This window comes from Solanum dulcamara, chromosome 1, assembly GCF_947179165.1.
Source record: "Solanum dulcamara chromosome 1, daSolDulc1.2, whole genome shotgun sequence".
NCBI lineage: Eukaryota > Viridiplantae > Streptophyta > Magnoliopsida > Solanales > Solanaceae > Solanum > Solanum dulcamara.
The window spans coordinates 28,876,389-28,891,814 of NC_077237.1; positions in this window are offsets into that span (position 1 = coordinate 28,876,389).

Consider the following 15,426-nt stretch of genomic DNA (forward strand, 5'->3'; position numbering starts at 1 on the left):
AGAACTCCGTCAACTTCATTCATTTCTTTAACTTTAACTTTAAGGGCTATTTATGGATCCATTAGCCTAAGCCTACAAGGGCTCCTATGTTGGCACATAGTTAATGAGACAAGGGGTTGCTACTAGGATTCCCTTACCGAATCCCACCTCAATGCCTCATTCGGTGCTAAGTCAATCCCACGGAATAGTTTAATACTTCAAAATATTCATAGTATATAACTTGAGAATTCAAACATCATATTCGGTAGAATAGCTCATTAAAACATTTGATAATTCAAATATGCAAGAATTGTCCTTATTGCATAAAGAATTCATCATTCATATTATTTCATCATTCTTTCATTTCATAAGACTCCCTTTTTTATCATAGATATTTCTTTCATAAACATTTATTTGGAGTCAAAGCTTTCAAGTCAAACTTTATTAAAAATATAGTAAAACTAGGTGGGTTCAAATCACTTCAACTTGCAAATATGTATGTAATTAAATATACATAAATACTTTAAAAATCATTAATTAAAAATCATGCTTTAAACAACCCACCATGAATTTCAAGAACCTTTAAATAGATAAATAGAGGAATTACTTGCAAACTATAAATTCATATATATAAAATTACGTTGTATCAAAATAGAGCAATAATCATTAGTTTAACCATGATTCATACTATTAAGTAAAAATAAGAATTAACATAAGAAAATATTACTTAAAATCAAGATATTTAATTGAAAGAGTTTTTGGACTACATGGGTGGAAGAACCCATGGATAAATACTCACATAACTTAGAGTAAATCTTAAAGAAAATAAATATAATTTATCATATACTCAAAATAATTTAGGCATGAGAGTGGAAGGAATACTCTCATTGAAGTCTTACATACCTGGAAACCGAAGCTTTAGTTGGTACCGGAAGACTTAATGACCACTCTTGAGTCCTAGCTTCTCTCCTTGCCGAAACGTTTTGTGTACTACCCGGAATATATGAATTACCGGAATAGTATTTCTTCACTACTAAGAACTAAAACTATATTTGAGAATGTGTAAAGAAGTGTATAGAGAGAAGATTTGCTTGAGAAAGCTTGATGAATAAAATGAGGAAATAAGGTGGGTATTTATAGGTGGGAAAGAGGACCTAACAATAAATAAAATAATTATAAATAAAAATCTGAAAATTTAGTGGAATATATTGATGTCATGGATGATGTTAAATGGAGGACAATTTATGTCATGAGTGATGTCAAATGTATCTAGATCTTTCTATGGTAGGTGAAATGAGTTATCTTTGACAGAATACTCATTTTGCGAGCTACATTTGAATAAGATAAATTCCTTATTAGGATTTGGTGTCTTCATAAGAATTGTAGATATGGAAGTCTAGTTTCATATCGTTCAAGAATCAACCTATTGGGATAAACCTACAGTGAGATATGATTTTTCTTCTATAAACACTCATTTCCGTCACAGCATCCTACCTTACAAAGATTAATTTATTTGACCTACTTAACCTCCGAATCTTAAATTATGGTCTTCATAAAAGTTGTAGGTAATGATCTTGTGGTTACTCAGAAATTTGAATCACTCAATTTGGATATTCCTATGAAAAGTTATGACCAAAATACAGAGGCTGTATCATGTTTAGGCAAAAATTGAAACATCGTATACAACGTTTTTAGGGGATGTTACATTATCTCCCCCTTGGGAACATTCGTCCTCGAATGAGAAAAGACTTAGCTTTAGTAGAGTAGAGTGTTAACAAACAACCTATCATTAATGCAACAGTGTAATTTAAAATATCGTTTAAAATATATTTCATAATTTTGCAAGCATATGACAAGAAAAGTTGAGATGTAAGGATTTCAAGTAATTGAGCAAGGACAACTTAATACCTTAGGTTTGGGTAGAGGGGAAAAGATGAGGGTATCTCTTAATCATATCTGCTTCCGCTTCCCATGTTGCACTTTCTATTTGTTGATTCCTCCAAAGAACTTTAACAGATGCAACTTCTTTGTTCCTCAATCTCTTAACTTGCCGGTCCAAAATTTCCACAGGAACTTCTTCATAGGTCAAGTTTTCTTCAATATTCACTACTCCCATAGGTACAATGGAACTAGGATCACCCACACGTTTTTTCAACATAGATACGTGAAACACCGGATGAACCATGGCCATTTCCAATGGTAATTCCAACTCATATGCAACCTTACCAACACGTCTCACGATTCTATAAAGCCCTACATACCTAGGGCTCAATTTCCCTTTCTTACCAAATCGAACCACACCTTTCATGGGTGAAACCTTCAGATACACCCAATCATCCACATTAAACTCAAGATCCCTTCTTCTAGTGTCAGAATAGGACTTTTGACGACTTTGAGCCATCTTCAACCTTTCTCTAATGATCTTCACCTTCTCTAAAGCATCAAGTACCAAATCGGGGCCCAACAAGGTCATCTCACCTACTTCGAACCAACCAACCGGTGATCTACATCGTCTCCCATACAAAGCTTCAAACGGCGCCATCTCAATACTTGAGTGGTAACTATTATTATAGGCAAACTCGATGAGAGGTAGATGATCATCCCAATTCCCTTTAAATTCCAACACACAAGCCCTTAACATATCCTCTAGTGTTTGAATCGTCCTTTCGGCTTGCCCATCCATTTGAGGATGGAATGCTGTGCTCAACTTTACCTTAGTACCGAGGCCTTTTTGAAATGATCTCCAGAAATGAGAAGTGAATTGGGTACCACGATCTGAAATAATGGATAATGGCACACCATGCAACCTCACCAACTCCCGAATATACAACTTGGCATAGTCTTCGGCACTATAGGAAGTTTTAACCGGTAGGAAGTGAGCTGACTTAGTCATTCTATCAACAATTACCCAAATCGAGTCATGACGTTTCCGGGTATGAGGCAAACCCACTACAAAATCCATATTCACATCTTCCCACTTCCAAGTTGGGATTTCAATGTCTTGGGCTAGGCCACCCGGCCTTTGATGTTCGGCCTTCACTTGTTGACAATTCGTACATTCGGACACAAACCTTGCTATGTCCTTCTTCATGCCACCCCACCAATACAACTCCTTTAAGTCTCGGTACATTTTTGTTGAACCGGGATGAATGGAGTATGTAGAATTATGAGCCTCCATCATGATCAAACTCCTTAGGCCATCAACATTTGGAACACATATTCGACCTTGATAGTATAGTACCCCATCTCCCCCTTGGGAAAAGACCTCTATCTTCTTTTCCTTTACCAACTTCTTTAACTCGATAAACTTTGGGTCAAGATCTTGCTTGGATTTAACATCCACCACCAAAGAGGATTCAGACCTATTTTTAACAACCATACCCCCATCATTAGTACTACCCAACTTCACCCCTAATCTAGCCAATCGGTGAACATCTTTCACCAACTCCCTCTTCCTTTCATCCACATGGGCCACACTCCCCATAGATACTCTACTAAGTGCATCAGCAACCACATTGGCTTTACCCGGATGATAGTGCACACTCATGTCATAGTCCTTAAGGAGTTCTAGCCACCTTCTTTGCCTTAGATTAAGGTCCTTTTGGGTGAACACATATTGAAGACTCTTATGATCAGTATACACATCCACATGCACCCCATAGAGGTAATGCCTCCAAATCTTCAGAGCAAAAACAACGGCCGCCAATTCAAGGTCATGGGTAGGGTAGTTGCGCTCATGCACCTTTAATTGCCTAGAAGCATAGGCTATTACCTTGCCTTTTTGCATTAAGACACAACCTAAACCAATCTTTGAAGCATCACAATAAACTACAAACCCTTCTAATCCTTCTGGGAGAGTCAAAATAGGAGCAGAGGTAAGTCGATCTTTTAAGGTCTGGAAACTCTTCTCACACTCATCTGTCCATATGAATTTGGATTTCTTTTGGGTCAATTTTGTCATAGGATATTAGATGGAAGAAAAGCCTTCGACGAACCTTCTATAGTACCCGACTAGACCTAAGAAGCTCCTAATGTCTGAAGGAGATAATGGTCTAGGCCAATTTTTGACTACCTCTATTTTCTTAGGATCAACCTTGATTCCATCACCGGACACTACGTGACCAAGAAATGCTACCTCCTTTAACCAAAATTCACACTTACTAAATTTTGCAAATAATTGTCTATCCCTCAATGTTTGAAGCACAACTCTCAAGTGATTTTTATGTTCTTCCTCACCCCGAGAGTAAACTAAAATATCATCAATGAAGACTACTACAAAGGTATCAAGGTAAGGTTTGAACACCCTATTCATTAAGTCCATAAACACCGTCGGTGCATTCATCAACCCAAAACTCATCACCACAAACTCATAGTGACCATACCTTGTTCGGAAGGCTGTTTTGGGAATGTCACACTCCCTTACCCGTAGTTGGTGGTAGCCGGACCGAAGGTCGATCTTGGAGAAGTGACTTGCCCCTTGTAATTGATCAAACAAGTCATCTATTCTAGGGAGTGGGTACTTGTTCTTAATGGTCATCTTATTTAATTGCCGGTAGTCTATGCACATTCGAAGTGACCCATCCTTCTTTCTTACAAATAGAACGGGAGCACCCCATGGCGAAATACTTGGTCTTATGAACCCCTTCTCTAACAAGTCCTTTAATTGTTCCTTCAGCTCTTTCAATTCTGTTGGGGCCATGCGGTAAGGAGAAATAGAGATAGGTTGGGTATCGGGGAGAAGATCGATACCAAAATCAACTTTCCTTTCAGGAGGGACACCAGGAAGGTCATCAGGAAAGACATCGGGGAATTTATTGACTATAGGAACTGACTCAAGAGAAGGACTTTTGGAGTTGACATCCCTAACCCTCACAATATGGTAAATACATCCCTTAGAAATCATTTTGCGAGCCTTAAGATAAGAAATAAACTGACCCTTCACCACCGAATCACGACCCTGCCATTCAATAACAGGTTCATTTGGAAATTGGAACTTGACTCGACGATTCCTATAATCTATGGAAGCATAAGATGCATGTAACCAATCCATCCCAAGAATGACATCGAAATCTATCATGTCAAGCTCAATGAGATCACAAGGAATAACTTTATGCAAGATAGACACAAGGCAACCCCTATAGACCTTTCTAGCAATAACTGACTCACCAACAGGGGTAGACACCAAATAAGGCTCTAATAACATTTCAGGTAAAACATCAAATCTATTAGCAAGGAATGGAGTAACAAAAGATAAATTTGCACTCGGATCTAATAGTGCATACACATCAAAAGAAAAGACCTTTAACATACCGGTAATGACATTGGGTGCATCCTCAACCTCTTATGTCCCATGCAAGGCGTAAAAGCGATTGGTGCGTTGGACACCTCCTTGGACTTGTTGACCATGAGCAATTTGTCCTTGAGTCCTACCACCACCATCTCTACAATCCTTAGCATGGTGGCCCAGCTTGCCATACCTAAAGCATGCATTGGAGCCGGCTAAGCATTCCCCTTTGTGAGTCCTTCCACACTTCTTGCAAGTGGGAAAAGTTTGAGTAGCAACATTCTCTCTTGGAATCATTGGTTTACCACTCTTGTCCTTGTTGAACTTTGGAGGAGGAGTATTGGTGGAACCTTGTCCCATAAATGTTTGCCCACCTTGGCCTTTGCCATTGTTTCCATGATCGGACCTTTGAGGGTTAAACCCTCCACCATCCACTCTAGCCTTTTTGAACCCCCTTGATCTCTCTCTAAGCTTCTCTTCTTCAATTTGTTCTGCGTAAGTCATTAACCGAGAGATGTCCATCTCCTTGATCAACATGGCCGTTTTGCACTCCTTGGACACCAAGCTTGAGACACCGGAAATAAACTTGCTCATTCTAGCTCTTGGCTCGGAGACCATAAAGGGAGCATACTTTGACAACTTAGTGAATTTGAGAGCATACTCCCTCACGCTCATACTTCCTTGACGGAGGTTGATAAACTCTTAGATTTTGGCCTCCCTTAGCTCCAATGGGAAGAAGCGGTCTAGGAAGGCACCTTTGAACTCTTCCCATCCTATCGACCCTATTTCTTCATCCCTCTCAACAATCCATTGTTCGTACCACACTCGAGCCACACCTTTGAGTTGATAGGCCACTAGCTCGGTCTTCTCATTTGGTGGCACACCCATGATAGCCACAATCCGGTACACCTCATTAATGAACTCCATAGTGTCCTCATCTAGTTTAGAACCATCGAACTCGGGTGGATTCATCCTTTGGAAATCCCGAATCCTAGAGGCTGCATTTTGCATTTGGGGAGGAGGAACACCTAGATTCCCTTGGTTAGCTACGACTTGGGCTAACAAAGTAATAACACTGCGAAACTCGGCATGGGTTACCCCGTCCTCATGATGTTGGGCATTAGGAATTGGAGGAGTTTGGTCCTCATCGTCAACCCTTGTTCTTCGAGGTGGTCTTCCACGAGTCATTATCTAGAGAACACAAAATGGGTCGTTAGTTAAAGGAAAGCTTAGGACACTCTAAGGCACGACATGAATTTGAAAGAAGTGAACAATTTCCTATACGTCTCATAGTCTCTTATTCATAATTGTGGCGCGCTTCACAACCATGAACAAGAACCTATTCGACGCGGTATGTTGGACTTCCAAGGATCATTCAAAACCTCGGGCTCTGATACCAAGTTTGTCACGACCCAAGCCTAGGGCCTAGATGTGACATGGCGAATGAGGAACCCGAAAGTACCTCAAACAAGCCTCTTAGCATTCTTTTAGCCTTTCATAGGTAATGATGATAAATAAACAAGCGGAAATCATAATAAATCTTCAACTTACATATGTCCAACAATACCTCTAACTATTAGATTTAACGGGGCTAAGACAAGTCCCTAGCTCACCCTCAATCATAATAGAAGAAATGCCATAGTAAAATATCTTAACATATCATAAACTAGAAAGACAAAGGAGTATTGTTCCCGGAATATGGGAACTCACCAAAAGTAGTCTTCATTGGAATATCAACTAGCCACGTGGAGGAGAACGAGGAGGAGCACTGATCCCTACATGGTGATATCATGTAGGCAAAAGAGTATGCGTTAGTACTTTGAATGTACTAAGTATGTAAGGATGCATGAACATTGAGGAAACATTAAAAACATTTATGTAATATGGAACATAATTTAATGTATGCATAATAAATCATATAGATATCCTTTAAAACATTCATTTTGTGGGAAATTAACCATAACCGACATTTAAGACCATGCGAGCTATTACATGGAATCCAACATAACCCCCTATGTTGGCCGGGGAGACTACTTGCCAGGTAGAACTCCGTCAACTTCATTCATTTCTTTAACTTTAACTTTAAGGGCTATTTATGGATCCATTAGCCTAAGCCTACAAGGGCTCCTATGTTGGCACATAGTTAATGAGACAAGGGGTTGCTACTAGGATTCCCTTACCGAATCCCACCTCAATGCCTCATTCGGTGCTAAGTCAATCCCACGGAATAGTTTAATACTTCAAAATATTCATAGTATATAACTTGAGAATTCAAACATCATATTCGGTAGAATAGCTCATTAAAACATTTGATAATTCAAATATGCAAGAATTGTCCTTATTGCATAAAGAATTCATCATTCATATTATTTCATCATTCTTTCATTTCATAAGACTCCCTTTTTTATCATAGATATTTCTTTCATAAACATTTATTTGGAGTCAAAGCTTTCAAGTCAAACTTTATTAAAAATATAGTAAAACTAGGTGGGTTCAAATCACTTCAACTTGCAAATATGTATGTAATTAAATATACATAAATACTTTAAAAATCATTAATTAAAAATCATGCTTTAAACAACCCACCATGAATTTCAAGAACCTTTAAATAGATAAATAGAGGAATTACTTGCAAACTATAAATTCATATATATAAAATTACGTTGTATCAAAATAGAGCAATAATCATTAGTTTAACCATGATTCATACTATTAAGTAAAAATAAGAATTAACATAAGAAAATATTACTTAAAATCAAGATATTTAATTGAAAGAGTTTTTGGACTACATGGGTGGAAGAACCCATGGATAAATACTCACATAACTTAGAGTAAATCTTAAAGAAAATAAATATAATTTATCATATACTCAAAATAATTTAGGCATGAGAGTGGAAGGAATACTCTCATTGAAGTCTTACATACCTGGAAACCGAAGCTTTAGTTGGTACCGGAAGACTTAATGACCACTCTTGAGTCCTAGCTTCTCTCCTTGCCGAAACGTTTTGTGTACTACCCGGAATATATGAATTACCGGAATAGTATTTCTTCACTACTAAGAACTAAAACTATATTTGAGAATGTGTAAAGAAGTGTATAGAGAGAAGATTTGCTTGAGAAAGCTTGATGAATAAAATGAGGAAATAAGGTGGGTATTTATAGGTGGGAAAGAGGACCTAACAATAAATAAAATAATTATAAATAAAAATCTGAAAATTTAGTGGAATATATTGATGTCATGGATGATGTTAAATGGAGTACAATTTATGTCATGAGTGATGTCAAATGTATCTAGATCTTTCTATGGTAGGTGAAATGAGTTATCTTTGACAGAATACTCATTTTGCGAGCTACGTTTGAATAAGATAAATTCCTTATTAGGATTTGGTGTCTTCATAAGAATTGTAGATATGGAAGTCTAGTTTCATATCGTTCAAGAATCAACCTATTGGGATAAACCTACAGTGAGATATGATTTTTCTTCTATAAACACTCATTTCCGTCACAGCATCCTACCTTACAAAGATTAATTTATTTGACCTACTTAACCTCCGAATCTTAAATTATGGTCTTCATAAAAGTTGTAGGTAATGATCTTGTGGTTACTCAGAAATTTGAATCACTCAATTTGGATATTCCTATGAAAAGTTATGACCAAAATACAGAGGCTGTATCATGTTTAGGCAAAAATTGAAACATCGTATACAACGTTTTTAGGGGATGTTACAGATAAATAAGCTAGGAAACTACTCCCGCATCTCTTGCTCGGTCTCCCATGTAGCCTCTTCGATCTGACGATTGTGTCACTGGATCTTAATCACAGGGATGGAATTAGAACGAAGTTGGCGAAAATCTCTAGCTAGAATAACAACTGGCTCCTCACCAAAAGTCAGGCGATCATCCATCTCAACAGAGTCATACTGAAGCACGTGGGACTCATTTGGGATGTACCGACACAGCATAAAAACATGAAAAACAGGGTGTATAGCTAAAAATGCTGGTGGAAAAGCCAACTCATAAGCAACCTCTCCAACTCTCCTTAAAATCTCAAAGGGCCCGAATACCTGGGCTAAGCTTACCCCACCTGCCGAATCTCATCACGCCCTTCAAGGGCGACACCCGCAAGAATACCTTATCACCTACCTCGAAGTGCAACGGCTGATGCTTGCAATCAACATAACTCTGGTGCCTACTCTGATGTCACAACCCGAATCCGGGTGTGATGACACTCATCTCAACCCACCGAGACAAGTCAGCCTAATACCTAATAGAAAATAGATGTGGAAGAAAAAGAAATAAATCCAAATTTAACTTAACCAAAAATAAGTAAAACAAACTCAAACTCCCCCAAGATTGGTTGTCATGTTACAAGCCACTAATACATTTCTAAAATATGAAAGAAAATACAGTCATAATGTCTTTATCTCTAGAATAGGACTAAAACATATTAAAAGAGTAAGAGGTATCCGCTAGATGGATGTAACAGTTACCTCAACACTCGGAATAATAGCCTCGAAGTGGTAGAAAATGCTAGAAGATCAAGCAGGTCCGGGCTCACAACCTACACAAATATGGAAGCAAGGGGTGAGTACCAAATAACATGGTACTCAGCAAGTGGATAACTAAGACTAAGCCAAACTTAATAGATACAAGTACTCCTGTCCTCCCAACCGAACCTGCTTAACTACAACCTGCATAAAACCAACCCAACCCTACACTCATACAATAATAACAGTAATACAATCCAAGAATACTTATCAATAGTCTCATCAATGAATCATATCAAGTCAAGTTCAGTTTATACAGAGCAATAAAGGGGTAAACACGAATTCACAAATATCAATAAAATGTGATGAAATGCAATGAGATGATGCATGTATGTCCTATCGGTACACATCTACTGAATTACAGTCCGGAACCCATGGGGGATATTTCTGTCCATGTAACCAGCCACGGAACATGTGGCCCATTCCCTCAACATATATATCTTGCCACGGAGCATGTGGCCCGACCCTTTTTATTTTATAATACTTGCCACAGAGCGTGTGACCCAACCCCTTTGTTTCATAATACCTTCCACGAAGCGTGTGGCCCGACCCCTTTGTTTCATATCATTTTCAGTCTCAACACAATATGTCAGAACCAATGCAATCAATTTATGTTCATATAATTCACGATAATAATATGACAATAACAATATTTTTTCCTATGTCACATCAATATAGTTATTTTATATGTCCAAAATAAATCCACAATCACAACATATCAATTCCACTAATACATGTCATTAGATCACTATTTTATACCCCTTATCTCCATTTTTTAAGGACAATTATATAGTCAATAATCCAGTCTAATTCTCATTACTCCCTAGTACATATAACATGGAAATATAAGCATCTACAAGCTTAAACTAAGGTTTAGAAATTCACTTGCTGAGTACCGTGTTATTTGGTACTCACTCCTTGCTTCCATATTTGTGTAGGTTGTGAGCCAGGACCTGCTTGATCTTTTAGCGTTTTCTACCACTTCCGAGGCTATCATTCCGAGTGTTGAGGTACCTGTTACATCCATCTAGCGGACACCTCTTACTCTTTTAATATGTTTTAGTCCTATTCTAGAGACAAAGACATTATGACTGTATTTTCTTTCATATTTCAGAAATATATTAGTGGCTTGTACACATGACAACCAATCTTGGGGGAGTTTGAGTTTGTTTTACTTATTTTCGGTTAAGTTAAATTTGGATTTATTTTTTTTCTTCCACATCTATTTTCTATTGGGTATTAGGCTGACTTGTCTCAGTGGGTTGAGATGAGTGCCATCATACCCAGATTTGGGTCGTGATAAAAATGGTATCAGAGCCCCAAGTTCATAGGTCTCACGTGTATACAAGCCGAGTCTAAGTAGAGTCTTGAGGACAGGTACGGAGACGTCTGTACTTATCTTTGAGAGGCTATGAAGACTATTAGGAATTATCTTCACCTTTTGATTCTTTATCGTACGTCCTTGATCCGATCTATTTTCTATTGCCTCACTCCATTCTCTTACATATAGTGGTGACTCTTGCCTGATTCTATATGCATGTAGTTGAAATGTCATCACGTGGTCTAGATCTAACTTGGAGGTGGAAGAAATAAACTTATGGAAAGGGTGTATGGTGAGACTTATAATGCATAGTGATTTTAAAAGAGTGAGTAAGGTTATGGTTCAATAATGTACTTTGAGGATATAGTATAGGAAAAGGAACAATGGTTTGGAGGATTATATGAACATCTTATATTTCTGGATAGTTGTTAAGCATCGAGAATGATGCTTGTTTGGCCTACCCGATGTTTGAATTGGTTCTACAATTGTGAATGGTATAGTTAGGGGTATTAGGAGAATGGTATATGTTATGAGCACTTTGCCCTCGGAGACTACAGACCATGAAGTTCGACGTGAAAGAATGAATTACATAGTGTGTGATGAGGATAATTTTATGCCAATCGAGATCAAAATTTCTACAGCAATTTGCTAGGGTGGATGTATATTAGGAAGGGATATTATAAGTCTACTACTGTAGTATTTGTGATTATTTGGTTAGGGTTATGGGTTATGTTGCTTCTGCTATTGACATTACCTACGGAAGGGTGATATTAATTCTGACTAGAGACTGAAATGCATTGGTAATGTATGATAATTACGTAATGGATAGGAAGGTGTAGACTATCTAGGTATGATCTTTACGGTGTGTATGATGTATTCTAGTGGTAGATCTATCAAACTTTCACGGTGTGGTACTAGTGGTATACAAAAACAAATACATCGATTATCAAGTGTGATTACTAACTACTTAAGGAGTTATCAGTTGTACCATCTTCTCATATGATGAGATTTGATGTTGCATTCACATTTGAAAAATCAACTAGTTTGTTAGTACGGACTCTTGGGGTAAGCATTGTTTATAAGAAAGATTTTAGTGGTGGATTTTGGTATGATTAATGCGTTTAGGTTGTGAAGTGTATCTCGAGAATTCTAAGTGAGGACTTGTAATTTAACCTTAAACTCCAAGGGAGTGGATTGATATCAGAATGATAAGTTTATGGATAAAGGAAGTAGCAGTGAGTATACTTGTGTGAAGACAATTAAGAATTTTAGTGAGAGTGCGCATAAAATTGGGTTATTCCATTGGATTTGGTTGGTATAACTAGGTTTAAGGTATCTTGTCGATTGAGAAGGTTGACTTCGAGATGATGGCAATGGTTATTGAGCAAAAAGGTAATAAGAATTTGTGATGGATTATGATCAAGACACAACCATAGGTTAAGGATTTTTGGTTAAATAGATTCGATATGATAATAATGACTTGCAGGTATCTAAATTACGATTTTCTACTATTTGATGAGTGGCGTGGTTGTATGAAAAGTCATAAAATATGTTGAGACACCGCTCAGATAGAATTGAAAGAATCTAGATTCATAAATGAAAATAAATGTAGTTTAGCCTTCGAAACAAGGCGAGAACAATGATATTTACTCTGGTTGTAAGGGCCGAATGTATCTTCAAAGAGAGGGTAGAATTAAATTTAGTGGCACATGGTTCTATTTATTTTGCTCTGATACTATTTTTGTCACGACCCGAATTCAGGTGTGATGGCACTCATCTCAACCTACCGAGATAAATCAGCCTAATACTCAATGAAAAGTAAATGCAGAAGTAATTGAGATAAAAAAAGGTTTAACTCAGTCAAAAATAAATAAATAATCTCAAAATCTCTCAAGACTGGTTGTCATATATACAAGTCACTAATAAATTACCGAAGTACGAAAGAAAATACAGTCACAATGTCCTTGTCTCTAGAGTAGGACTAAAACATAATAAAAGAGTAAGAGGTATCCGCTAGATAGATGTAACAGCTACCTCAACACTTGAAATGATAGCCTCGGATGTAGTAGAAAATAGTAAGAGATCAACTAGGTCTGGGCTCACAACCTACACAAGTGTGGAAGCAAGGGGTGAGTACCAAACAACACGGTACTTAGCAAGTAGATAACTAAAATCAAGTAAAGCTTAATAGATACAAGTACTCCTGTCCTCCCAACCGAACCTCCTTAACTATAACCTGCATAAAATCAGCCCAACTCTACACTTGTACATTAACAACAGTAATACACTCCACAATTACTCATTAATAGTCTCGTCAATGAATTATACCAAATCAAGTTCAGCACACACAGAGCAATATAGGGGTAAACACAAATTCACAAATATCAAAAAGGTGCAATGCAATGCAATGAAATGATGTATGTCTATCCTATCGGTACACATCCGCTGAATTACAGTTCGGAACCCATGGGGGATATTTCTGTCCAAGTAACCTGCCACGGAGCATGTGGCCCGTCCCCTCAATATATATATCCTTCCATAGAGCATGTGGCCTAACCTCTTTATTTCATAATACATGCCACGGTGCATGTAACCCGACCCCTTTGTTTTATAATACCTGCCACGGAGCGTGTGGCCCGACCCTTTTTATTTCATATTATTTTCAATCTCAACACAATATGTCAGAACCAATGCAATCAATTCATGTTCATATAATTCACGATAATAATATGACAACAACAATAATTTTTCCTATCTCACATCAGCATAGTCATTTCACATGTCCAAAATAAATCCACAATCACAATATATCAATTCCACCAATACATGTCATTATATCACCATTTTATACCCCTCATCTCCATCTTTAAGGCCAATCATATAGTCAATAATCCAGTTCAATTCTCATTACTTCCCAGTACACATAACACGAAAATACAAGCATCTACAAGCTTAAACTGAGGTTTAGAAATTCACTTGCCTTAATTAATCAAGCAATTACTCTGGTACTTGAGATTTCCATTTTCGTTGGGCCTCCAAATAAGTATAATCTAATCAAATAAATAACTATAATAAGATTTCAAAACTAACAACACTCATATTATTATATGTCTCGCTTAGACCCAAAACCTACCCAAATCTATAATCAAGTTCCTAATGTTGATGTCAAATAATATGTCAACTCTCATATTTCCAAATTTTAAGCCTAGGGTTAGGTTCTAATTTCTCCAATATCATAAATTTAATGGAATTCATAAAATATAATATAGCTAATATTTAATTATCTATCTCAAAATATTAAAATTCGGAAACTAACTCATTCTATGTCATTGAAGTCAAATCTGAAATTTTATTTCCGATTATGTTCACTCGTGATAAAATAAACTCACGTGTCAAATTTCAGCTAAATCGGATCGTTATTCGACCCTCAAATCAAGATTTTATATGAAGAACCCTAGGGTCATATTTTCTTATTTCAGCATTGTTTCTCCACCAATATACCCTAAAAATATGTTCATAATCACATGAAAATTTAATGGAAAGGATGAGAATAATTACCTTGATGCTTTGAAATGAAAATTCCTATTTTTCTCTCCTCCTTTATTTTTTTTCCCCTTTCTTTTCTTTCTTTCTCCGTATTTCTTTTTGTTCCTGCGTTCTTTCTCGTTCGTCGCTGTTCTCAGATTTCCTCGTTACATATGATGGCATTAGGCCAACAGATTATATATATATATATATATATATAATTCTTTTTTTCTTTTCTTTTATTATTTATTTTTTTCCTTTTCCAAACTAATTATGTATTAAAATTTACAAACCCTACTAACCTATTTTAATAAATATAAGAAAATTGGTATAGAATATTAAATAAATTAACACTTTAGCCCATCAATTAAATTAATTCTCTAAAATTATCCCTCAACTAATTAACCAAAGTTACCGAATAGTTCAAATAACCCATTAAAATTTTACGGGAAGGGTCTCATTTGAAAGGAGGAGGACTCGTTCTCAAAATGACCTAACGGGTCATTATATTATCCATCACTAAAAATCATGTTCGTCCTCGAACATAAAGAAGGGAAAGGAAGAATAGTCGACGTTACCTAAAGTTTGAGTTATTATATTCTAGAGTCGGTGTTCATCCCTCCAAGTGAGCTCCTCCTTAAGACCATTCCATCAAGATCAACTACTAAGAACTGAATTTTTGAATCAAACCTTGGTAGATTTACAAATCAGGAGTGATTACCAAGCCACAAACTAACCCATGAATTAAATCTGAATCGAAACCTATTGAA